The sequence below is a fragment of the Neofelis nebulosa genome, chromosome X (assembly GCF_028018385.1).
Source record: "Neofelis nebulosa isolate mNeoNeb1 chromosome X, mNeoNeb1.pri, whole genome shotgun sequence".
In the NCBI taxonomy this organism is placed as follows: domain Eukaryota; kingdom Metazoa; phylum Chordata; class Mammalia; order Carnivora; family Felidae; genus Neofelis; species Neofelis nebulosa.
The window spans coordinates 61,208,755-61,233,991 of NC_080800.1; the positions used below are offsets into that span (position 1 = coordinate 61,208,755).

Genomic DNA, 25,237 nt, shown 5'->3' on the forward strand with positions numbered 1-25,237 from the left:
TCTGCCCTCTTTTCAATCTCTTCTTCTTTGAATAGCCCTACAATGAAAATGTTATTATATTTGATGGAATCACTGAGTTTCCTAAAACCATTCTCAATTTTCATACTTTTTTCCACTCATTTGTTCACTTTGTTCACTTTCCATTACTGTGTCCTTCAGGTCATTTATTCATTCTTCTGCTTCATCTAGCTTGCAATTAATGTAGTTTTAATTTCATTTATTATGTACTTAATCTCTGATTGGTTCATTTTTATGTCTTTGTTAAGGGTCTCAACTCTTTTCTTAAATCCAGTGAGTATCTTTATGATGATTAGTTTCAATTCTTTATCAAGCATCTTATTTATATATGTTTTGCTTAGGTCTTGCGCTGTGGTTTGATACTGGTCTTTCATTTGGAACATATTTCTCTATCTCCTCATTTTGTCTAACTCTGTGTGTGTTTCTTTGTGTTAGGAAATTCATCTTTGTCTCTTGCTCCTGAGGTAATGGCCTTATGAAGAAGATGTTCTGTAGTCCCCTGCAGTGAAGTGTCCCCTGTATGGTTCTTCAGGGAGTATCTTCTATATGTGTAGTGTGTGCCCTGCTATTGAGTCCTGGTTTCTTTTTCATTCACTTCACGTGTCTGTAAAGGCTCTCTTTGCCTGTTGTGGGCAGGGTTTGGTCCATGGCCAAGTTGGTCACGTTTTTACAAGGTTTACATTGGTCTATTTGCAAAACGAGACCTGCCTCCACTACTGCCACCAGAACTAGGTCCAGAAAATCATGTGGGTCAGGAGACCCACATGATTTCCTTGGGAGAAAGACCACAGTGCTGAGACTGAAGTGAGGAAAAATGGGAAGGGCTGATTTGCCAAAGCATATGGGAGGGCAGGGCTTGGTGCAAGAAAGTTAGGTAGTAGGTGTGGGTACTAGGCTGATCCTTGCAAGAGGCCCCGGTTTTATGCTGGGGAGGATGGTAGAGGCAAATCGCACTGGCCAGCTCCTTTGATCCTGGAGGGGTCTCCCCATTATCCCTGCCTCTTTGCACCATGGTGTGAGATGAGCAACTCACTCTCCCTCCTCTCTTCCCTTTTCATTTTTCAAACTGCTGGTTCTACGCTGTATCTGCATGGTCTGTTTGTTGTACTGTCTCTTTAAGGGTGGGGACTTTGCTTCCTGTATCACATCAGGCTTGCCCAGAACTGAGCCTGCTGATTTTTAATATTCTAGGCTTTAAGTCTGGCTGGTTGTAAGAACTCATGAAATTAGGTCTCTCTAGCTTTCAAAGCCAAATGTTATGGGAATTTATCTTCCCTGTACTGGCCACCTGATGTAAATGTTTGGTTTTTACCCTTTGCACCACTGGCTCCATACACACCACAAACGGTCAAGGTCTGTTTAGCTCCAAAACAACGTCTTTTTTTTTCAATATATGAAGATTATTGTCAAATTGGTTTCCATACAACACCCAGTGCTCATCCCAAAAGGTGCCCTCCTCAATACCCATCACCCACCCTCCCCTCCCTCCCACCCCCCATCAACCCTCAGTTTGTTCTCAGTTTTCAAGAGTCTCTTATGCTTTGGCTCTCTTCCACTCTAACCTCTTTTTTTTTCCTTCCCCTCCCCCATGGGTTTCTATTAAGTTTCTCAGGATCCACATAAGAGTGAAACCATGTGGTATCTGTCTTTCTCTGTATGGCTTATTTCACTTAGCATAACACTCTCCAGTTCCATCCATGTTGCTACAAGGGCCATATTTCATTCTTTCTCATTGCCACGTAGTACTCCATTGTGTATATAAACCACAATTTCTTTATCCATTCATCCGTTGATGGACATTTAGGCTCTTTCCATAATTTGGCTATTGTTGAGAGTGCTGCTATTAACATTGGGGTACAAGTGCCCCTATGCATCAATACTCCTGCATCCCTTGGGTAAATTCCTAGCAGTGCTATTGCTAGGGTAATAGGTCATAGGGTAGGTCTATTTTTAATTTTTTGAGGAACCTCCACACTGTTTTCCAGAGTGGCTGCACCAATTTGCATTCCCACTAACAGTGCAAGAGGGTTCCCGTTTCTCCACATCCTCTCCAGAATCTATAGTCTCCTGATTTGTTCATTTTGGCCACTCTGACTGGCATGAGGTCAGATATCTGAGTGTGGTTTTGATTTGTATTTCCCTGATGAAGAACGACGTTAAGCATCTTTTCATGTGCCTGTTGGCCATCTGGATGTCTTCTTTAGAGAAGTGTCTATTCATGTTTTCCGCCCATTTCTTCACTGGGTTATTTGTTTTTCGGGTGTGGAGTTTGGCAAGCTCTTTATAGATTTTGGATACTAGCCCTTTGTCCGATATGTCATTTGCAAATATCTTTTCCCATTCCGTTGGTTGCCTTTTAGTTTTGTTGGTTGTTTCCTTTGCTGTGCAGAAGCTTTTTATCTTCATAAGGTCCCAGTAGTTCATTTTTGCTTTTAATTGCCTTACCTTTGGGGATGTGTCAAGTAAGAAATTGCTACAGCTGAGGTCAGAGAGGTCTTTTCCTGCTTTCTCCTCTAGGGTTTGGATGGTTTCCTGTCTCACATTCAGGTCCTTTATCCATTTTGAGTTTACTTTTGTGAATGGTGTGAGAAAGTGGTCTAGTTTCAACCTTCTGCATGTTGCTGTCCAGTTCTCCCAGCACCATTTGTTAAAGAGACTGTTTTTTCCATTGGATGTTCTTTCCTGCTTTGTCAAAGATGAGTTGGCCATACGTTTGTGGGTCGAGTTCTGGGGTTTCTATTCTATTCCATTGGTCTATGTGTTTTTGTGCCAATACCATGCTGTCTTGATGATGACAGCTTTGTAGTAGAGGCTAAAGTCTGGGATTGTGATGCCTCCTGCTTTGGTCTTCTTCAAAATTACTTTGGCTATTCAGGGCCTTTTGTGTTTCCATATGAATTCTAGGATTGCTTGTTGTAGTTTCGAGAAGAATGCTGGTGCAATTTTGATTGGGATTGCATTGAATGTGTAGATAGCTTTGGGTAGTATTGACATTTTGACAATATTTATTCTTCCAATCCATGAGCAGGGAGTGTCTTTCCATTTCTTTATATCTTCTTCAATTTCCTTCATAAGCTTTCTATAGTTTTCAGCATACAGATCTTTTACATCTTTGGTTAGACTTATTCCTAGGTATTTTATGCTTCTTGGTGCAATTGTGAATGGGATCAGTTTCTTTATTTGTCTTTCTGTTGCTTCATTGTTAGTGTATAAGAATGCAACTGATTTCTGTACATTGATTTTGTATCCTGCGACTTTGCTGAATTCATGGATCAGTTCTAGCAGACTTTTGGTGGAGTCTATCGGATTTTCTATGTATAATATCATGTCATCTGCAAAAAGCGAAAGCTTGACTTCATCCTTGCCAATTTTGATGCCTTTGATTTCCTTTTGTTGTCTGATTGCTGATGCTAGGACTTCCAGCACTATGTTAAACAACAGCGGTGAGAGTGGGCATCCCTGTCGTGTTCCTGATCTCAGGGAAAAAGCTCTCAGTTTTTCCCCATTGAGGATGATGTTAGCTGTGGGCTTTTCATAAATGGCTTTTGTGATCTTTAAGTATGTTCCTTCTATCCCAACTTTCTCGAGGGTTTTTATTAAGAAAGGGTGCTGAATTTTGTCAAAGGCCTTTTCTGCATCGATTGACAGGATCATATGGTTCTTCTCTTTTCTTTTATTAATGTGATGTATCACGTTGATTGATTTGCGAATGTTGAACAAGCCCTGCATCCCAGGAATGAATCCCACTTGATCATGGTGAATAATTCTTTTTATATGCCGTTGAATTCGATTTGCTAGTATCTTATTGAGAATTTTTGCATCCATATTCATCAGGGATATTGGCCTGTAGTTCTCTTTTTTTACTGGGTCTCTGTCTGGTTTAGGAATCAAAGGAATACTGGCTTCATAGAATGAGTCTGAAAGTTTTCCTTCCTTTCTATTTCTTGGAATAGCTTGAGAAGGATAGGTATTATCTCTGCTTTAAACGTCTGGTAGAACTCCCCTGGGAAGCCATCTGGTCCTGGACTCTTATTTGTTGGGAGATTTTTGATAACCGATTCAATTTCTTCGCTGGTGATGGGTCTGTTCAAGCTTTCTATTTCCTCCTGATTGAGTTTTGGAAGAGTGTGGGTGTTTAGGAATATGTCCATTTTTTCCAGGTTGTCCAATTTGTTGGCATATAATTTTTATAGTATTCCCTGATAATTGTTTGCATCTCTGAGGGATTGGTTGTAATAATTCCATTTTCATTCATGATTTTATCTATTTGGGTCATCTCCCTTTTCTTTTTGAGAAGCCTGGCTAGAGGTTTGTCAATTTTGTTTATTTTTTCAAAAAACCAACTCTGGGTTTTGTTGATCTGCTCTACCGTTTTTTTAGATTCTATATTGTTTATTTCTGCTCTGATCTTTATTATTTCTCTTCTTCTGCTGGGTTTAGGCTGCCTTTGCTGTTCTGCTTCTGTTTCCTTTAGGTGTGCTGTTAGATTTTGTATTTGGGATTTTTCTTGTTTCTTGAGATAGGCCTGGATTGCAATGTGTGTTCCTCTCAGGAATGCCTTCGCTGCGTCCCAAAGCGTTTGGATTGTTGTATTTTCATTTTTGTTTGTTTCCATATATGTTTTAATTTCTTCTCTAATTGCCTGGTTGACCCACTCATTCGTTAGTAGGGTGTTCTTTAACCTCCATGCTTTTGGAGGTTTTCCAGACTTTTTCCTGTGGTTGATTTCAAGCTTCATAGCATTGTGGTCTGAAAGTATGCATGGTATGATTTCAATTCTTGTATACTTATGAAGGACTGTTTTGTGACCCAGTATGTGGTCTATCTTGGAGAATGTTCCATGTGCACTCGAGAAGAAAGTATATTCTGTTGCTTTGGGATGCAGAGTTCTAAATAGATCTGTCAAGTCCATCTGATCCAATGTATCATTCAGGGCCCTTGTTTCTTTATTGACCGTGTGTCTAGATGATCTATCCATTTCTGTAAGTGGAGTGTTAAAGTCCCCTGCAATGACCACATTCTTATCAATAAGGTTGCTTATGTTTGTGAGTAATTGTTTTATATATTTGGGGGCTCCTGTATTTGGCGCATAGACATTTATAATTGTTAGCTCTTCCTGATGGATAGACCCTGTGCTTATTATATAATGCCCTTCTTCATCTCTTGTTCCAGCCTTTAATTTAAAGTCTAGTTTGTCTGATATAAGTATGGCTACTTCAGCTTTCTTTTCACTTCCAGTGGCATGATAAATAGTTCTCCGTCCCCTGACTCTCAATCTGAAGGTGTCCTCAGGTCTAAAATGAGTCTCTTATAGACAGCAAATAGATGGATCTTGTTTTTTTTATCCATTCTGATACCCTATGTCTTTTGGTTGGTCCTTAGTCCATTTACATTCAGTGTTATTACAGAAAGATATGGGTTTAGAGTCATTGTGATGTCCGTAGGTTTCATGCTTGTAGCGATGTCTCTGGTACTTTGTCTCACAGGACTCCCCCCCCTTAGGATCTCTTGTAGGGCTGGTTTAGTGGTGACCAATTCCTTCAGTTTTTGTTTGTTTGGGAAGACCTTTATCTCTCCTTCTATTCTAAATGACAGACCTGCTGGATAAAAGATTCTTGGCTCCATATTTTTTCTGTTCATCATATTGAAGATTTCCTGCCATTCCTTTCTGGCCTGCCAAGTGTCAGTAGAGAGATTGGTCACGAGTCTTATAGGTCTCCCTTTATATGTTGGAGCACGTTTATCTCTAGCTCCTTTCAGAATTTTCTCTTTATCCTTGTATTTTGCCAGTTTCACTATGATATGTCATGCAGAAGATCGATTCATGTTATCTCTGAAGGGAGTTCTCTGTGCCTCTTGGATTTTAATGCCTTTTTCCTTCCCCAGATCAGGGAAGTTCTCAGCTAATATTTCTTCAAGTATACCTTCAGCACCTTTCCTTCTCTCTTCCTCCTCTGGAATACCAATTATGCGTAGATTATTTCTCTTTAGTGCATCACTTAGTTCTCTAATTTTCCCCTCATACTCCTGGATTTTTTTTTTTGATCTTTTTCTCAGCTTCTTGTTTTTCCATAATTTTATCTTCTAGTTCACCTATTCTCTCCTCTGGCTCTTCAATCTGAGCCATACTTGTCTCCATTTTATTTTGCAACTCTTTGATAGGATTTTTTAGCTCCTCCTGGCTGTTCCTTAGTCCCTTGATCTCTATGGCAAGAGATTCTCTGCTGTCCTTTATACTGTTTTCAAGCACAGCGATTAATTTTATGACTATTATTCTAAATTCACTGTCTTTTATATTGTTTAAATCATTTTTGATCAATTTGTTAGCTGTTGTTATTTCCTGGATGTTTTTCTGAGGGGAATTCTTCCGTTTTGTCATTTTGGATAGTCCTTGGAGTGGGTCGGGACTGCAGGGCACTTCCCCTGTGCTGTCTTGAATAACTTGCCTTGGTGGGCAGGGCCTCAGTCAGACCTGATGTCTGCCCCCAGCCCACCGCTGGGGCCACAGTCAGACTGGTGTGTGCCTTCTCTTCCCCTCTCCTAGGGGCGGGATTCACTGTGGGGTGGCATGGCCCATCTGGGCTACTTGCACACTGCCAGGCTTGTGGTGCTGGGGATCTGGCGTATTAGCTGGGGTGGATCGGCAAGGTGCACAGGGGCAGGAGGGGCAGGCTCTGCTTGCTTTTCCTTCAGAGATCCGCTTTGGGAGGGGCCCTGCAGCACCGGGAGGGAGTCAGACAAACCGGAAGGATGGATCCGCAGAAGCACAGCATTGGGTGTTTGTGCAGTGCAAGCAAGTTCCCTGGCAGGAACTGGTTCCCTTTGGGATTTTGGCTGGGGGATGGGCAAGGGAGATGGCAATGGCACGTGCCTTTGTTCCCTGCCAAGCTGAGCTCTGTCGTTCGCAGCTCAACAACTCTCCCTCCCGTTGTCCTCCAGCCCTCCCGTTCCCCGAGCAGAGCTGTTAGCTTATAACCTTCCACATGTCAAGTCCCGGTTGCTGTCGGAACACACTCCATCCGGCCCCTCCGCTTTTGCAAGCCAGACTCGGGGGCTCTGCTTGGCCAGGGGGCTGCCCCTCCGCCCCGGCTCCGTCCCGCGAGTCCGTGGAGCGCGCACCGTCTCGCCGCCCTTCCTACCCTCTTCCGTGGGCCTCTCGTCTGCGCTTGGCTCCAGAGACTCCATTCTGCTAGTCTTCTGGCGGTTTTCTGGGTTATTTAGGCAGGTGTAGGTGGAATCTAAGTGATCAGCAGGACATGCGGTGAGCCCAGCATCCTCCTACGCTGCCATCTTCCCAGGATCCTCCACCCAAAACACCGTCTTTACTCTTTCTTGCTTCCTCTATGTGGCTTATTCCCTACCTTTAGATGAGGAGTTTGCCCATCTTTGAATTGTTATATGGGTTATTTATACTGATGTGAGTATTATCTAGTTGTATCTGTGGAACAAGGTGAACTTAGGGTCTTCCTACTATACCATCTTCCCAGCTTCCTGTTTCTAACATTTTTTTGACAGAGTCATTAGAATTTTCTATATGTAAAATCATAACCAGAAAACAGAAAAATTTACCTCTTCTTTCCTGATTTTGATGTCTTTTTTTCCCTGCCTAATATCTTTGTATAGGATTTCCAGTGCTACATTGAATACAAGTGGCAAGAGCAGGCACTTTTGTCTTGTTCTTGATCTAAAGAAAAACTCTGAGCATTTCACTGTTTACTACAATGTTAGCTGTGGGCTTGTAAAATATGGCCTTTATTATGTTGAGCTACAATTCTTCTAAAATTTGTTGACAGTTTTTTTTTATCATGAATGGACTTTGAGTTTGGGAAAATGCTTTTCCTCCATCAATTAGGAAGGAAAAATACTAATCTTTCATGCTGTTTGGTATGGTATCACAACTATTAATATTGCAGTTGGACCATCTGTTAATTTGAGGAATAAATCCCAGTTTGTTGTGTTGGGTGATTGTTTTAATTTGCTGGTAAATTAAAGACTAGCAATCAAACTTTTTTGCTAATCTTTTTTGAGAATTATTGTATCTATATTCATTCAGTGATACTGGTCTATAAGTTTCTTGTAGTGTCCATTCCTGGCTTTGGTATTAGATATTTCTGGTCTCACAAGAAAGAGTTTAGAAGTATTCCCTCAACTTCAATTTTTTTGGAAGAGTGTGAGGAGTTTTGGTGTTAATTCTTCAGTGAAGTTATCAGTGAAGTCATCTGCTCCTGGGCTTTACATTGTTGGGAGACTTGTATTAAGTGTTCCAATCTCCTTACTCATTATTTGTTCAAATTTTTCATTTCTTCATGATTTAGTCTTTTCTGATTGTATGTTTCTAGTAATTTCTACATACACTCTAGGTTATTCAAATTGATGACATGTAAGTGTTCATGGTATTCTCTTATGACTATCTGTCTGTCTGTGGTATCATTTAAATAACTCTTCCTCACATATAATTTTATTTATTTCAGTCTTCTTTTTTAGCAAAGGTAAACATTTGTCAATTTTTTAATTTTTTCAAAAATCCAACTGTGAGTTTTGTTGATCTTTTCTATTATTTTTCTACGCTGTGTGTCATTATTTCTACTCTTACCTTTATTATTTCTTACCATCTTCTAACTCTGAGCTTAGTTTGTTTTTTTCCTAGTCCCTTGAGTTATAAAGTTAAGTTGTTTATATGACATCTATTTTTGTTTTCCAGCTTTATTGAGATATTGATGTATAACATATGTAAACTCAGTACAATGTAGTAACTTAAATATTTTTAAATTTTTTTAATGTTTACTTCTTTTTGAGAGAAAGAGACAAAGCGTGAGGGGGAAAGGGACAGAGAGAGGGAGACACAGAATCAGAAGCAGGCTCCAGGCTGCGAGCCCAACGCAGGGCTCAAACTCACAAACCGTGAGATCATGACCTGAGCTAAAGTCGGACGCTCAACTGACTGAGCCACCCAGACGCCCCTAGTACAATGTGGCAATTTAAAACATGTATATATTACAAAATGATTACCACAACAATATTATTTAACACTTCCATCCCCTCAAATAATTACCGTTTTTAGAAGAGGGATAACATTTAAGATCTGCTCTCTTAACAATAACAAAGTATATAATACAGTATTTTTAATTATGGTCATCATGATGTACATTAAATACCCAGAACTTATTCATCTTATAGCTGGGAGTGTGTACCCTTTGACCAATATCTCTCCATTACCCCCACATCCAGCCCCTGGCAACCACCAATGTACTCTCTCTTTCTATGAGTTCATCTTTTTAAAATATTCTGCATGTGTGTGAGAACATACAGAATTTGCCTTTCTATGCTTGACTTATTTCATCTATCATAAAATGCCCTGAAGTCCCATCCATGCAAAAGGCAGGATTTTATTCTTTCTAATAGCTGAATAACCTGCCACTGTGTGTGTGTGTGTGTGTGTGTGTGTATCCTTTTACCCATTCATGACTGGATATTTATTGTGTTAGGCTTCATTCTTCCTCAAGATTTGCTTTGGCTATTTGGGAGCCTTTTATGGTTTCATACAAATTTTAATGTTTTTAAAATTTCTGATATATGAACATAGAATATTTTTAACTTATTTCCAACTTCATCAATTATTTTTATCAATACCTCATAGTTTTCTTTTTTTATTTTTTTAACGTTTACTTATATGAGAGAGAGAGAGAGAGAGAGGCAGAGCGTGAGCAGGAGAGAGTCAGAGAGAAATGGAGACACAGAATCCAAAAGAGGCTCCAGGCTCTGAGCTGTCAGCACAGAGCCTGACGCAGGGCTCAAACTCACCGACTATGAGATCACACCTGAGCCAAAGTTGGATGCTTAACCGACTGAGCCACCCAGTACCCCAATATGTTATAGTTTTCAGTGTGGAGATCTTCCACTTTCTTGGTTAAGCTCATTTTAAGTATTGTATTTTTTATGTTATTGTAAATGGGATGGTTTTCCCTATTTCTTTTCAAATAATTCATTTTATTTTATAAAAAGCAAATGTTTATGTGTATTGATTTTGAGTCCTGACACTTCACTGAATTATTTTATTATTTTTAATAAATTTTTGTGGAATATTTATAATTTTCTATATACAAGATCTTGTCATCAGCAAACAGATAATTTTCCTTCTTTCATTTCAATTCAAATGCTTTTTTCCTGTTTTTAAAGTCTTTATTTTAATTCCACTTAGTTAACATACAATGTTATATTACTTCCAGGTGTAAAATATAGTAATTCACACTGTATTCATGAAGAAGAGTGTTGTCCTTAATCCCCATCACCCCATCCCCATTCACCTACCCCCCATCCCCTCTGGTAACTGTCACTTTGTTCTCTATAATTAAGAGTCTGTTTCTCTCTCTCTCTCTCTCTCTCCTCTCTCTCTCATCTCTCTCTCTTATTTTTTCACTTGCTTGTTTGTTTTGTTTCATAAATTCCACATATAAGTAACAACATATGATATTTGTCTTTCTCTGCTAACTTATTTCACTTACCATAATACTCTTTAGCTGAAACCTTGTCAATGAAAATGACAATATTTCATAGTTTTTTTATGGCTGAATACTATTCCATTGTATATATATATACCACCTCTTCTTTATCCATTCATTATCCATTCATTAATCGATGGACATTTGGGCTGTTTCCATATCTTGGCTATTTCAAATAATGTTGCTGTAAAAATGAGGGTGTATGTATCCCTTTGAATTAGTGTCCTTGTACTCTTTGGGTACTCAGTAGTGTTATTGATCATAGGGTAGTTCTATTTTTAGTGTTTCTGAGGAACCTTCATACTGTTTTCCATAGTGGCTACACCAGTTTGCATTCCCACCAACAGTGTAAGAGGGTTCCCCTTTTTCCACATCCTCATCAAAACCTCTTGTTCCTTTTGTTGTTGATTTTAGCCACTCTGACTGATGTGAGGTGATGTCTTATTGTAGTTTTGATTTGTATTTCCCTGATGATGAGTGATGTTGAGCATCTTTTCATGTCTGTTAGCATAGCTTGCTTTTCCAAAACAGGAAAAGGCAGAGGAATGCAAAATGCAAAAATGAAAAATGCAAAAATGGAGGAATTTATCCCAAATGAAAGAACAAGATAAGGTCATGGTCAGAGATGTAAACAAAACAGATATAAGTAACATGCAAAATGGAGAATTTATTCTTTTTTTAGTATTCATTCAAATTCCACTTAGTTTACAAACAGCTTAATAGTAGTTTCAGGTTTACAACATACTGATTCAACACTTACAACACCTGGTGCTCATCATACTAATTGCGCTATTTAATCCCTTTCAACTATTTACTTCATTCCCCCCCCCCCTCCCACACACACCTCCCCTCTGGTAACTATCAGTTTGTTCTCTATAATTAAGAGTTTGTTTCTAGGTTTCTCTCCCTCTCTTTTTTCCCCCTACACTTGTTTGTTTTGTTTCTTAAACTCCATATATGAGTGAAGTGAGTGAAATCATATGGTATGTGTCTTATTCTGACTTATTATGCTTAGTATATTCTCTCTACCTCCATCCATGTCTCTGCAAATGGCAACAATTCATTCTTTTTATTGCTGAATAATATTTCATTGTGTATATATACCACTTCTTTATACATTCACCAGTCCATGGACACTTGGGCTGTTTCCATAATTTGACTATTGTAGATTATCTTCCTGTAAACATTGCAGTATATGTGCACCTTTGAATTAGTATTATTCTATGTTTTAGGTAAATACATATTAGTTCAACTGCTGGATCATAGGCTAATATTATTTTTAACTTTTTGAAGGACCTACACACTGTTTTCAAGACTGGCTATACCAGTTTATATTCCTACCAATAGTGCAAGAGTGTTCCCCTTTCTCCACATCCACACCAACACCTGTTGTTTCTTGTGTGGTTGACTTAGTCATTATGACAGGTGTGAAATGATACCTCATTGTAGATTTCATTTGAATTTCCCTGATGATCAGGAATGTTCAGCATCTTTTCATGTGCCTATTGGCCATCTGTATATCTTCTTTAGAAAAATGTCTATGTTTTCTGCTTATATTTTAATTGAATTATTTGTATTTTGGGTGTTGAGTTTAATAAACTCTTTATGTATTCTGGATACTGACCCTTTATCAGATATGTCATTTACACAGTATCTTCTCTCATTAATTAGGTTGTCTTTCAGTTTGTTGATTGTTTCTTTCACTGTGCAAAATCTTTTTATTTTTATGTAGTCCCCAAAATTTATTTTTCCATATATATTCCCTTTCCTCATGAGACATATCTAGAAATATGTTGCTACAGCAGATGTCAAAGAAGTTACTTCCCATGTTCTCTAGGATTTTTAAGATTTCCAGTATCACATTTAGGTCTTAATCCATTTTTGAATTTATTTTTGTGTATAGTGTAATGAAGTGGCCCAGTTTCGTTGTTTTGCATGTTGCTGTCCAGTTATCCCAACACCATTTGTTGAAACTGTCTTTTTCCCATTGGATAGTCTTCCCTGATTTGTCAAAGATTAATTGACCATATAGTTATGGAAAGACATTCCATGCTCATGGATTGGAAAAACAAATATTGTTATAATATCTATACTATACAAATCAATCTAAATATTTAATGCAAATCCTATCAATATATTTACTGCATTTGTCTCAGGAGTAGAACAAACAATCCTAAATTTTTATGGAACTACAAAAGACCCCAAATAAACAAAGCAACCTGAAAAATAAAAGTAAACCTGGAGACATCACAATTCTGGAATTCAACTCATATTAAAAAGCTGTAGAAATAAAAAATACACATATAGATAAATAGAACAGAATAGAAAACCCAGAAATAAACACTCAAGTATGTGGTCAATTAATCTTCAACAAAGCTGATGGAAAAATTAAAGCAGAGATCATAAGGTTATTCACTGGGCTTGAGAAAAGAATAGAAGACATCAGTCAAACCCTTACCACAGAGATAAAAGAGTTTTTTAAAAAAAAGAATCAAAGAAGAAGAGTGAAATAAATGAGATTGGAAATGTACTTTCTGCAATGAAAAGCAGGCTAGAAGAAGCTGAAGAATGAATTACTGACCTAGAAGACAAAATAATGGAAAGTAATGAAGCTGAAAAAAAGAGAGAAAGGATTATTATGCCACATGGGAATAGACTTAGGGAACTCAGTGACTTCATCAACTATGATAACACTTGTATTATTGGAGTTTCAGAAAAAAAAGAAGAGGGCAGAAAATTTATTTGAAGTAATAGCTGAAAACATTCCTAATATGGGGAATAAAACTGACATCCAGATCCAGGACACGCAGAGAACTCCCATCAAAATCAACAAAAGAGGGTCATCACCAAGACATATTGTAATTAAATTTGCATTATATAATGATGAATTAAAAATCTTAAAAGCATCAAGACAAAGGAAGTTTATAATTTACTAGGGAACACCAATAAATCAAACTAGCAAAACATTGCAAGCCAAAAGGGAGTGGTATAATATTCAACATGATAAATGGGAAAAATCTGCAGTCAAGAATACTCTATCCAGAAAGGTTATCATTCCAAATCAAAACCAAATGTGTTCGTGGCCACTAAACCATCCCGCAAGAAACATTAAAGGACACTCTTTGAATGGAAAGGAAAGACCAAAAGTGAGAAAGAAAAGAAAGGAACAGAAAAAAATCTCCAGGAAAAATGACAAAACAAGTAAGAAATGGCAAAAAAAAATACATATCTATCAATAATTACTCTGAATGTAAGTGGACTAAATGCTCCAATCAAAAGACATAGGGTGTCAGAATGGAAGAAAAAACAAGACTCATCTATATGCTGCCCACAAGAGACTCATTTTTGACCTAAAGACATTTGCAGATTGAAAATGAGAAGATGAAGAAATATTTTCCATGCAAGTCGATGTCAAAAGAAAGCCAAAGCAGCAAGACTTATATCTGTCAAACTATATTGCAGACAAAAGATTGTAACAAGAGACAAAGAAAGGCACTGTATCATAATAAAAGGGTCTATTTAACAAGATCTTAAAATTATAAATATTTATGCCCCAAACATGAGTGCACCCAAATATATAAAATAATTAATAACAAATATAAAGGAACTAATTGATAATAATACAACAATAGTAGGGGACTTTAACACTTCACTTACATCAATGGACAGATTATCTAGACAGAAAATCAATAAGGAACCAAGAGTTTTGAATGACACACTGGACCAGATAGACTTAACAGATATATTCAGAATGTTCCATCATAAAATTACAGAATACACATTCTTGTCAAGTGCAAAAATTGACAATGTGCAAAATAGATCACATACTAGGTCACAAATCAGTCCTCAACAAGTACAAAAAGATTAAGGTCATACCATGCATATTTTCTAACCACAACACTATGAAACCTGAAGTCAACCACAAGAAAAAATTTGGGAAGACCATAAATATATGGAAGTTAAACGATATGATTTCAAAAATGAATGGGTAAACCAGGAAATCAAATAAGAAATTAAGAAGTACATTGAAACAAATGAAATGAAAACACGAGGTCCAAAAACTTTGGGATGCAGCAAAAGAGGTAAAAAGAGGGAAGTATACAGCAATACAGGTTTACTTCAAGAAGCAAAAGAGAAACTTCAAATAAATATCCTAACCTCATCTAAAGGAGCTAGAAAAAAACAACAAACAAAGCCTAAAGCCAGCAGAAGAAGGGAAATAATAAATATGAGAGCAGAAATAAATGATACACAAACTAAAACAAAAAACAAAAAACAATAGAACAGATGAGTGAAACCACGAGCTGGTTCTTTGAAAAAAATTAATAAAATTGATAAATGTCTAGCCAGAGTTATCAAAAGGGAAAAAGAACCCAAATAAATAAAGCCATAAATGAAAGAGAAATAACAAACACCACCACAGATATACAAGCAATTATAAAAGAGTATTATAAAGAACTATATACCAACAAATTGGACATCCTCGAAGAAATGGATAAATTCCTAGAAAGATATAAACTACCAAAACTGAAATGGGAAGAAGTAGAAAACTTGAGCAGACTGACAACCAACTAAGAAATTGGATCCGTAATAGAAAATCTCCCATCAAACAAAAGCCCAGAGCCAGATAGCTTCACAGGGAAATTCTACCAAGCATTTAAAGAAGAGTTAATATGCCTGGGTGGCTCAGTTTAAGTGTCCAACTTCATCTCAGGTCATAATCTCATGGTTTGTGGGTTTGAGCCCTGAATTGGGCTCTGTGCTGACAGCTCAGAGTCTTAAGCCTGCTTCAGGTTCTGTGTCTCCCTCTTTCACTGTCCTCCCCCGCTCACACTCTGTCTCTCTCTGTCTCTCAAAAAACAAATAAAAATAAAATGCTAAAAAAAATTTAAAGAGTTAATACCTATTCTTCTCAAACTATTCCAAAAAATAGAAATGGATGGAAAACTTCCAAATTCATTCTATGAGGCCATCATTACTTTGATTCGAAAACCAGACAGACTCCACTGAAAAAGAGAATTACAGGCCAATATCCCTGATGAACATGAATGCAAAAATTCTCAGTAAAATACTAGCAAATTGTATCCAACAGTGTATTAATGGAGTTATTCACTATGATCAAGTGGGATTCATTCCTGGGCTGCAAGGGTGGTTCCATATTCACCAATCAATCAACATGATACACCACATTAATAAAAGAAAGGATAAGAACCATATGACCCTTTCAATAGATGCAGAAAGAGCATTTGACAAAATACAACATCCATTCATAATAAAAAAAACCCTCAACAAAGTAGGATTAGAGAGAACAAAACTCAACATAATAAAGACCATATATTAAAAACCCACAGCTGATATCCTCCTCAATGGGGAAAAACTGAGAGCTTTTCCCCTATGGTCAGGAACAAGATAGGGTTGTCCACTCTCACCATTGTTATTTAACACAGTACTGGAAGCACTCGCACAGTAATCAGTCAACAGAAAAAAATAAAAAGTATCCAAATTTGCAAGGAAGAAATCAAACTTCCACTATTTTCAGGTGACATGATACTGTATATAGTAAATCCAAGAGACTCCACCAAAAAAATTGCTAGAAGTGATACATGAATTCAGTAAAGTCGCAAGATACACAATCAATGTACAGAAATCTGTTACATTTCTATACACCAATAATAAATCAGCAGGAAGCGAAATTAAGGAATCAATCTCATTTATAATTACACCAAAAACCATAAGATTACTAGGAATAAACCTAACTAAAGAAGCAAAAGAACTGTACTCTGAAAACTATAAAACACTGATGAAAGAAATTGAAGATAACACAAGCAAATGGAAAAATGCTCCATGATCATGCACTGGGAAAAACAATGTTGTTAAAATGTCCATATTACCCAAAACAATCTACACATTTAATGCAATACCTATCAAAATATCAACAGCATTTTTCACAGAGGAAGAACAAACAATCCTAAAATTTGTATGGAGTCACAAAAGACCCTGAATAGTCAAAATATTCTTGAAAAAAAGAAGCAAAGCTGTAAGCATCACAATTCCAGACTTCAAGTTATAATACAAAGCTATGGTGATGAAGGCAGTACGGTACTGGCAGAAAAAACAGACACATAGATCAATGGAACAGAATAGAAAACCCAGAAATGGACCCACAAATATATGGTCAACTCATCTTTGACAAAGCAGCCATAATAATGTCTTACTAGATATATCTCCTGGGGCTAGGGAAACAAAAGCCAAAGTAAACCATTGGGACTTCACCAAAATAAAAGGCAAAGGAAACAATCAATAAAACTAAAAGACAAACTACTGAATGGAGAAGATATTTGAAAATGGCATATCTGATAAGGGGTAATTATCCAAAATATATAATAAAGTTATAAATCTCAACACCCTAAAAACAAATAATCCAGTTCAAAAATTGCCAGAAGACATGAACAGACATTTTTCCAAAGAATACATACAGATGGCTAACAGATACATGAAAGATGCTCAACATCACTCATCATCAGGGAAATACAAATCAAAACTACAATATGATATCATCTCACACTAGTCAGATGGCTAGAAACAACAACACAGGGATAAAAAGGTGTTGCCAAGGATTAAAAAAAAATGGTAATCTTTCTTACACTATTGGTTGCAATGGAAACTGGATAGCCACAATGGAAAAAGTATCAAGGTTCCTCAATATGTTAAATATAGAACATCCTTATGATCCAGCAATTGCACTGATATGTATTTACCCAAAGAATACAAAAATACTAATTTGAAGGGACACATGCACCCTGATGTTTATAGCAGCATTATCAACAATAGCCAAATTATGGAAAGAGCCCAAATGTCCACCAACTGACGAATGGATAGAGAGTATGTGGTGTAACAGCTCTAGAAGTGGAAGGAGTGGCAGCAGCCAGGCAGCTCAGCTTTAGGAAGGCTCTAAGCATGCTGAGATCTGCAGGCCCCTGGCACAAGCCTGCCCCACCACCACTATGCCCAAGAGGAAGGTTAGCTCTGCAATAGGGGCATTGAAGGAGAAGCCCAAGAGGAATTCAGCAAAAGTGCTCCTGCAAAAGTGTAAAGGAAGCCAAAAAGAACAGCAGAAAGTGATAAAGGGAAGCAAAAGGAAAGGGAAGCAAAGGGAAAACAGGCTGCAGTGGCTAACCAAGAAAGATTTACTTGCAGAAAATGGAGACCCTAAAAATGAGGAGCCTCAGTCTCTGATGAAGCAGGAGAGAAAGAAGCCACGTCTGATTAACATCATATGCCATTTCTTATCAGTGGTCTTTTGCCCCCTTCTTCTACAATCCAAAGGAGTATTTTTATCAACTATTTTGTAAATTCAAGTTTTTTAGTAGCTCTAGAACACTTTTAAGAAGGAAGGAATCCCATAACATCTCATTTTTAAAGTGTAAATGCTTTAAGAGGTGAAATCAGAGGAGTTAATATGGTGGAGAAGTAGGGGGACCCTGGGCTTTTCTTGCCCCTCAAACACAGCTTTATTGAGGTCAGATCACTTGGAACACCCAGGAAATCAAGCTGAAGACTGGTAGAAGGATATCTACAGTTGGAGGAAGACAGCGTGGCAGGAGCAAGGTGTACTGAAGTGAATTGGGGGAGAGAAAAACTGCGCTGCAGCAGAAGGGAGGAAACCGTTTCCAAAGAGAGACAAGGGAGAGAAAGAGAGAGGTGTTGCGAGAGTGCAGCATCAGGTTAGCACAAGAGGAAAACCTCTCTGGATCAAGGACTGGGGAGTGAGAAATACTGAATGTCACAGGTTTTTTTTGCAAACAGCATTTGGAGATCAAACTCAGGTTTTGAAAGTGCGCTCCTGGCAAGAAAGAGGGAGCTGGCACTGGAGTGCATAGCGTGGTGTAGGAATCTCCAGGGAACACTGGGAAAGAACATTCCTTTTCCTGGAGTACTTTTGGAAAAGGGTATATTGCCTCTCCAAGGACAAGGGACCCTGTAGGTGCCAGCGAAAAGCCTTTCATCATCAGGGGACAGAGGTGCATACAGCCAGAGGGCATATAAACTTTTTGCTGCTTTTAGAGGTGCTACATCATAGATGCCCTGCATGGCACAGGCATAGGACTATTTACTGGGGACAAAGGATATCAGAAATAGTGTGGAGAAGCTCTACCTTGGAGGAGGGGGGTGGGTCCATGTAGTGCCAAGTCCTTTAAGCCTTTGAGTTTTGAATTCCAGCCATGCACCAAAGAAAAACCAAAAGAGAGCCGTGGCGCAGGATGAGCTGACTGCCCTTGCTATTTTATGAGAGCTGCCTGGACAGCAGGGGTGTGAGATCCCCTTTCCAGGGACTAGAAAGAGGGGTGGCACCATTTTACCCCAAACACCAACACAGAGGGACTTAGAGAGCAACACAGCAGCCCCCAGTGGAGGTGGGAACGGCTTACACCAAAATCTACCCCCCTGTTCCTGCAACTGTTTATATACTGGAGCAAGACTGACTCTAAGCCAACGCAACGGGACTATCCACCAGAAGACCAGCAGAGGAAGCACCCCACATGCTATACTGAAAATCGAGTGTTTCAAAACAACATCTGCAGTTCTGGTGGAAATACAAGCAAGTTTCCTTTTTTCTTTTTTGTTTCTTCTTTTTCCTTCTTTTCTTCTTTTGGAATCGGGCTCATAGTTTTTTCTTCGTTTGTTTCCTTTTCTCTCTCTTTTTTTAAAAAATCAGACTTCTTTTTTTTCTTTTATTTTTCTTTCTTTTTTCCCATTTTTTGTGTGTGTCTTTTTCTTTAGAATCAGCCTTATAGTATTTTGATTCTTTGTTTTGTTTCTTTCCCTTTCTTTTTTTTCTCTTTGGGGATCAAGATTTTTTGTTTGTCCTTTTTTCCAGAGTTATTTTACAAGCAAACCAAACCACACCTAGTTAAAGGTCCAGACACTCCCCACCTCAAGCAAAGAGGAGTTCTGCAGAGGATTAACCAATGGGGAAGAGCAGCCAAAATGCAACAACAGAGTGCACAGAGCATTCCCCGGAAACACTTCCTGAATTGCCAGGCCTTGGACAGTATATGACCCCTTTTTAATATAGCATTACTCTCAGGTGCAGGGAAGATAATAAACTTTTAAAACACCCAAAAGATAGAAACATAGAAAAAATGACAAGACATAGGAATTCTCCCCAAAAGAAAGGTCAAGAATAAATCACAGCCAGGGACTTTCTCAAAACAGATATAAGCAATATATCTGAGCAAGAATTTAGACCAACAGTCATAAGACTAATACCTTTGTTTGAAAAAAAATATAAACCTTTGCTGCAGAGATCAAACACAAAAACTAGGCAAGCTGAAATAAAAAATGCTATAAATGAAATGCAAAACAGACTGGATTCAGTGACAATGAGGATTGAAGAAGCATAGTAGAGAATAGGTGATATAGAAGACAAAACTATAGAAAATAATGAAGGTGAAAAGAAGAGAGAAAATAAACTACTATATCATGAGAAGAGACTTAGGGAACTTGGTGATTCCATAAAACAAACAATACCCGTATCATAGGAGTCCTAGAAGAAGAAGAGCAGGAAAAGGGCGCAGAAGGTTTATATAGCTGAGAACTTCCCTAATCCGGGGAAGGAAACAGGCATTTGAGCCAAGAAGCAAAGAAAACTCCCCTTAAAATCAACAAAAACAGGTCAATAGCACAACATATCATAGTGAAACTTGCAAAACAAAGATAAAGAGAGAATTCCAAAAACAGCTAGGGACAAAAGGTCCTTAATCTACAAGGGTAGACAGATAAGTTTATCAGCTGGCCTCCACTGAAACTTGGCTGGCTAGAAGGGAGTGGCAGGAAATATTCAACGTGATGAATGGGGAAAATATGCAGCCAAGTATTATTTATCTAGCAAGACTGTCATTCAGAATAGAAGAGATAGACTTTCCCAGACAAACAAAAACTAAAGGAGTTCATGACCAATAAACCAGTCCTGAAAGAAACTTTAAGGGGGACACTGAGTGTAGAAAAAAAAGACCAAAGCAACAAAGACTACAAAAGATCATACAACATCACCAGAAACAACTCTAAAGGTAACACAATGGCACTAAATTCATATCTTTCAATAATCACTCTGAATGTAGATGGACTAAATGCTCCAATCAAAAGACATAGGGTATCAGAATGGATAAAAAAAACCAAGATCCATCTGTATGCTTCCTACAAGAGACTCATTTTAGACTGGAAGACACCTGCAGACTGAAAGTGAGGGGATAGAGAACCATCTATCCTGCTAATGGAGGTCAAAAAGAAAGCCAGAGTAGCCATATTTATATGTCAAACTAGATTTTAAAACAAAGACTGTAACAAGAGATGAAGAGGGTATTATATCTTAATTAAAAGGTCTATCCATCAAGAAGGCCTAACAATTGTAAATATTTATGATCCCAACTTGAGAGAACCCAAGTATATAAAGCAATAATAACAAACATAAAGAAACTCATTGATAATAATACAATAATAGTAGGGGATTTACTACCCACTTATAGTAATGGACAGATAATCTAAGCAAAAGCCACAAGGAAATAATGGCTTTGAATGACACACTGGACCAATAACTGAACAGATATATTCAGAACATTTAATCCTAAAGCAGAAGAATATACATTCTTTTCAAGTGCACATAGAACATTCTCCAGAATAGATCACATAACTGGGTCACAAATCAGCCCTCAACAGTTACAAAAAGATCGAGATCGTACCATGCATATTTTCAGATCACAACACTATAAAACTTGAAGTCAACCACAAGAAAAAATTTAGAAAGCCTTCAAATACATGGAGGTTAAATACCATCCTACTAAAGAATGAATGGATTAACCAGGAAATTAAAGAAGAAATAAAAAATACATGGAAGTCAATGAAAATAAAAACACTATGGTCCAGAGCCTTTGGGATGCAGCAAAGGCAGTCCTAAGAGGAAAGTATGTTGCAATTCAGGCCTATTTCAAGAAGCAAGAAATGTCCCAAATACACAATCTAACCTTATACATAAGGAGCTAGAAAAGGAACATCAAATAAAGCCTAAATCCAGCAGAATAAGGGAAATAATAAAGATTAGAGCAGAAATAATCAATATAGAAACACCACCACCACCAACAACAACAACAACAAGAAAACAATAGATCAACAAAACTAGGAATTGGTTCTTTGAAAGAATTAACAAAATTGATAAACCTCTAGCCAGACTGCTGAAAAAGAAAAGAGAGAGAGCACAAGTAGATAAACACACACACACACACACACACACACACACACACACACACAGATTATAATGAACACCACAGAAACACAAACACTTAGAATACTATGAAAAATTATATGCCAACAAAATAGGAAATGTGGAAGAAATGGACAATTTCCAGGGTTCCTGGGTGGCTCAGGTGGTTAAGCCTCCAACTCTAGATTTCAGCTCAGGTCATGGTCTCATGGATCTTGAGTTCAAGCCCCACATCAGGTTCCTCCATGACACTTGGAGCCTGCTGAGGATTCTCTCTCTATGCCCCTCCCTGACTCATGCTTTCTCTCTCAAAAATAAACTTCAAAAAATGAACAAATTCCAAGAAATTCACAAAATTCTACCAGACATTTAAAAAGAGTTAATACATAGTCTTCTCAAACTGTTCCAGAAAATAGAAATGGAAGGAAAGCTTTCAAACTTATTCTGTGAATCCAGCGTTACCTTGATTCCAAAAGCAAACAAAGACTAAAAAGGAGAATTACAGGTCAATATCTCTGATGAAACTGGATGCAAAAATCCTCAATTAGATACTAGCAAATTGAATTCAACAGTACGTTAAAATAATTATTCATCAGGGGCACCTGGCTCAGTCAGTTGAGTATCATACTCTTGGTTTTGGCACAGGTCATGATCCCAGGGTGGTGGGGTCAAGTCCCATGTCAGGCTCTGCACCAAGAATTGAGCCGGCTTAAGATTCTCTCTCTGTCTCTCTCTCTCTCTCTCTGTCTCTCTGTCTCTCTCTCTATGAAAGAAAAGAAAAGAAAAAAGAGGAAAAAAAACAATTATTCATCACAATCAAGTGGGATTTATTACTGGGCTGCAGGGCTGGCTCAATATTTGCAAATCAATCAGTGTGATATACCACATTAATAAAAGAGGATAAGAACCACATAATCCTGTCAATGGATGCACAAAAATCATTTTACAAAATAAAGCATCCATTTTTCATAAAAACTCTCAACAAAGTGGGGATAGAAGAAACATACCTCAACATCATAAAGCCCATACACAAAAGACCCACAGATAATAGAATCCTCAATGGGGAAAAACTGAAAGTCTTTCCCCTGTGTCAAGAAGAAGACAAGGATGTCCACTCTCAGCACTATTATTTAACATAGTACTAGAAAACTTAGCCTCAGCAGTCAGACAACAAAAAATAATAATAATAAAGCGCATACAAATCAGCAAGAAGCAAGTCAAATTTTCACTATTTGCAGATGACATAATACTCTATGTAGAAAACACAAAGGACTCCACCTAAAAATTACTAGAACTAAAACATGAATTCAGTACAGTTGCAGGATATAAAATCAACATGGAGAAATCTGTTGCATTTCTATACACCAATAATGAAGCAGCAGAAAAAGAAAGCAAAGAACCAGTCTTATTTGCAATTGGAACAAAAACAGTAAGATACGTAGGAATAAACCAAACTAAAGAGGTAAAAGATATATACTCTGAAAACTGTGAAACACTGATGAAAGAAATTGAAGAGGACACATAAATAAAAAAGAATTCCATGCTCATGGATTGGGAGAACAAACATGATTAAAATGTCTATACTACCCAAAGCTATCTACACATTTAATGCAATCCCTAACAAAATACCACCAGCATTCTTCACAGGGCTAGATCAAACAATCCCAAAATTTGTATGGAACCAAAACACCCCAAATAGCCAAAGCAATCCTGAGAAATAAAAACAAAACTGGAGGCATCACAATTCTAGATTTCAAGCTGTATTACAAAGCTGTAGTCATCAAGACGGCATGGTACTGGCACAAAAACAGACACATAGATCAATGGAACACAATAGAAAACCCAGATAGACCCACAACTATATGATCAACTCATCTTTGACAAAACAGGAAAAAATGTCCAATGAAAAAAGACAGTATCTTCAACAAATGGTGTTGGGAAAACTGGATTGTAATGTGCAGAAGACTGAAACTAGGCCACTTTCTTTCACCATACACAAAAATAAGTTCAAAATGGATGAAAGACCTAAATGTGATACAGGAAACCATCAAGATCCTAGAGGAGAACATAAGCAGCAACCTCTTTGACCTTGGCCAGAACAACATTGTACTAGACACATCACTGAAGACAAGGGAGACAAAAGCGAACAGACTTATTGGTACTTCACAAAAATAAAAAGCTTCTGCAGAGTGAAGGAAACAATCAACAAAACTAAAAAACAGCCTACCCAATGGGAGAAGATATTTGTAAATGACATATCTGATAAAGGGTTAGTATCCAAAATCTACAAAGAACTTATCAAACTCAATACCAAAAAACAAACAACCCAGTTAAGAAATAGGTAGAAGACATGAATAAACACTTAAAGAAAACATCCAGATGGCTAACAAACACATGAAAAGAAGGGTGCCTGGGTGGCTCAGCTGGTTTAATGTATGACTTTGGCTTGGGTCATAAAAGGAAAATAACTTTTTTATGTACAGAAGAACCCCCACAAGGCTATGAGTGGATTTTTTAGGAGAAACACGGCAGGCCAGAAGGGAATAGCAAGATATATTTAAAACGCTGAAAGAAAAAAAAAATTCCAACCAATAATACTTTACTTCTCCAAGTTATCATTCAGAATTGAAAGATAGAGTTTTCTAGACAAGAAAAAGCTGAAGGAGTTCATCACTATTAAACAAGCTTTACAAGAAATGTTAAAAGGATTTATTTATTTTGTAATGTTTATTTATTTTTGAGAGAGAGACATAGTGTGAGCAGGGGAGGGGCAGAGAGAAAGAGAGACACAGAATCCAAGGCAGGCTATTGTTGATAATGCTGCTATAAACATTGGGGTGCATATACCCTTCCAAATCTGTATTTTTGTGTTTTTTGGGTAAATACATAATAGTGCAATTGCTGGATTGTATGGTAGTTTTACTTTTAGTTTCTTCAGGAACCTATATACTGTTCTCCAGAGTGGCTGCACCAGTTTGCATTCCCACCAACAATGCAGGAAGGTTCCCCTTTCTCCACATCCTCGCCAACACATGCTTTTTCTTGTGTTGTTAATTTTAGCCATTCTGACAGGTGTGAGGTGGTATCTCATTGTGGTTTTGATTTGTATTTCCCTGATGATGAGTAATGTTGAACATCTTTTCAGGTGTTTTTTAAATTTGTTTAACGTTTATTTTTGAAAGAGAGAGAGAGAGACAGAGCCTGAGTGGGGGAGGGGCAGAGAGAGAGGGAGACACAGAATCCAAAGCAGGCTCCAGGCTCTGAGCCATCAGCACAGAGCCCGATGCGAGGCTCGAACCCATGAACTGTGAGATCATGACCTGGTCTGAAGTCAGACGCTTAACTGACTGAGCCACCCAGGCGCCCCTGAAATTTTTTGTAATGTTTATTTATTTTTGAGAGAGAGAGAGAGCGAGCACGCACGAGCAGGGGAGGAGCAGTGAGAGACGGAGACAGAGGATCC

At 37.8% G+C, this 25,237-nt stretch overlaps 1 pseudogene; it reads left to right on the plus strand.

The window, feature by feature from the left end:
- Nucleotides 1-17,521: 17,521 nt before the first annotated feature.
- On the plus strand, nt 17,522-17,787 carry LOC131502173 (non-histone chromosomal protein HMG-14-like; annotated as a pseudogene).
- Nucleotides 17,788-25,237: the final 7,450 nt, after the last annotated feature.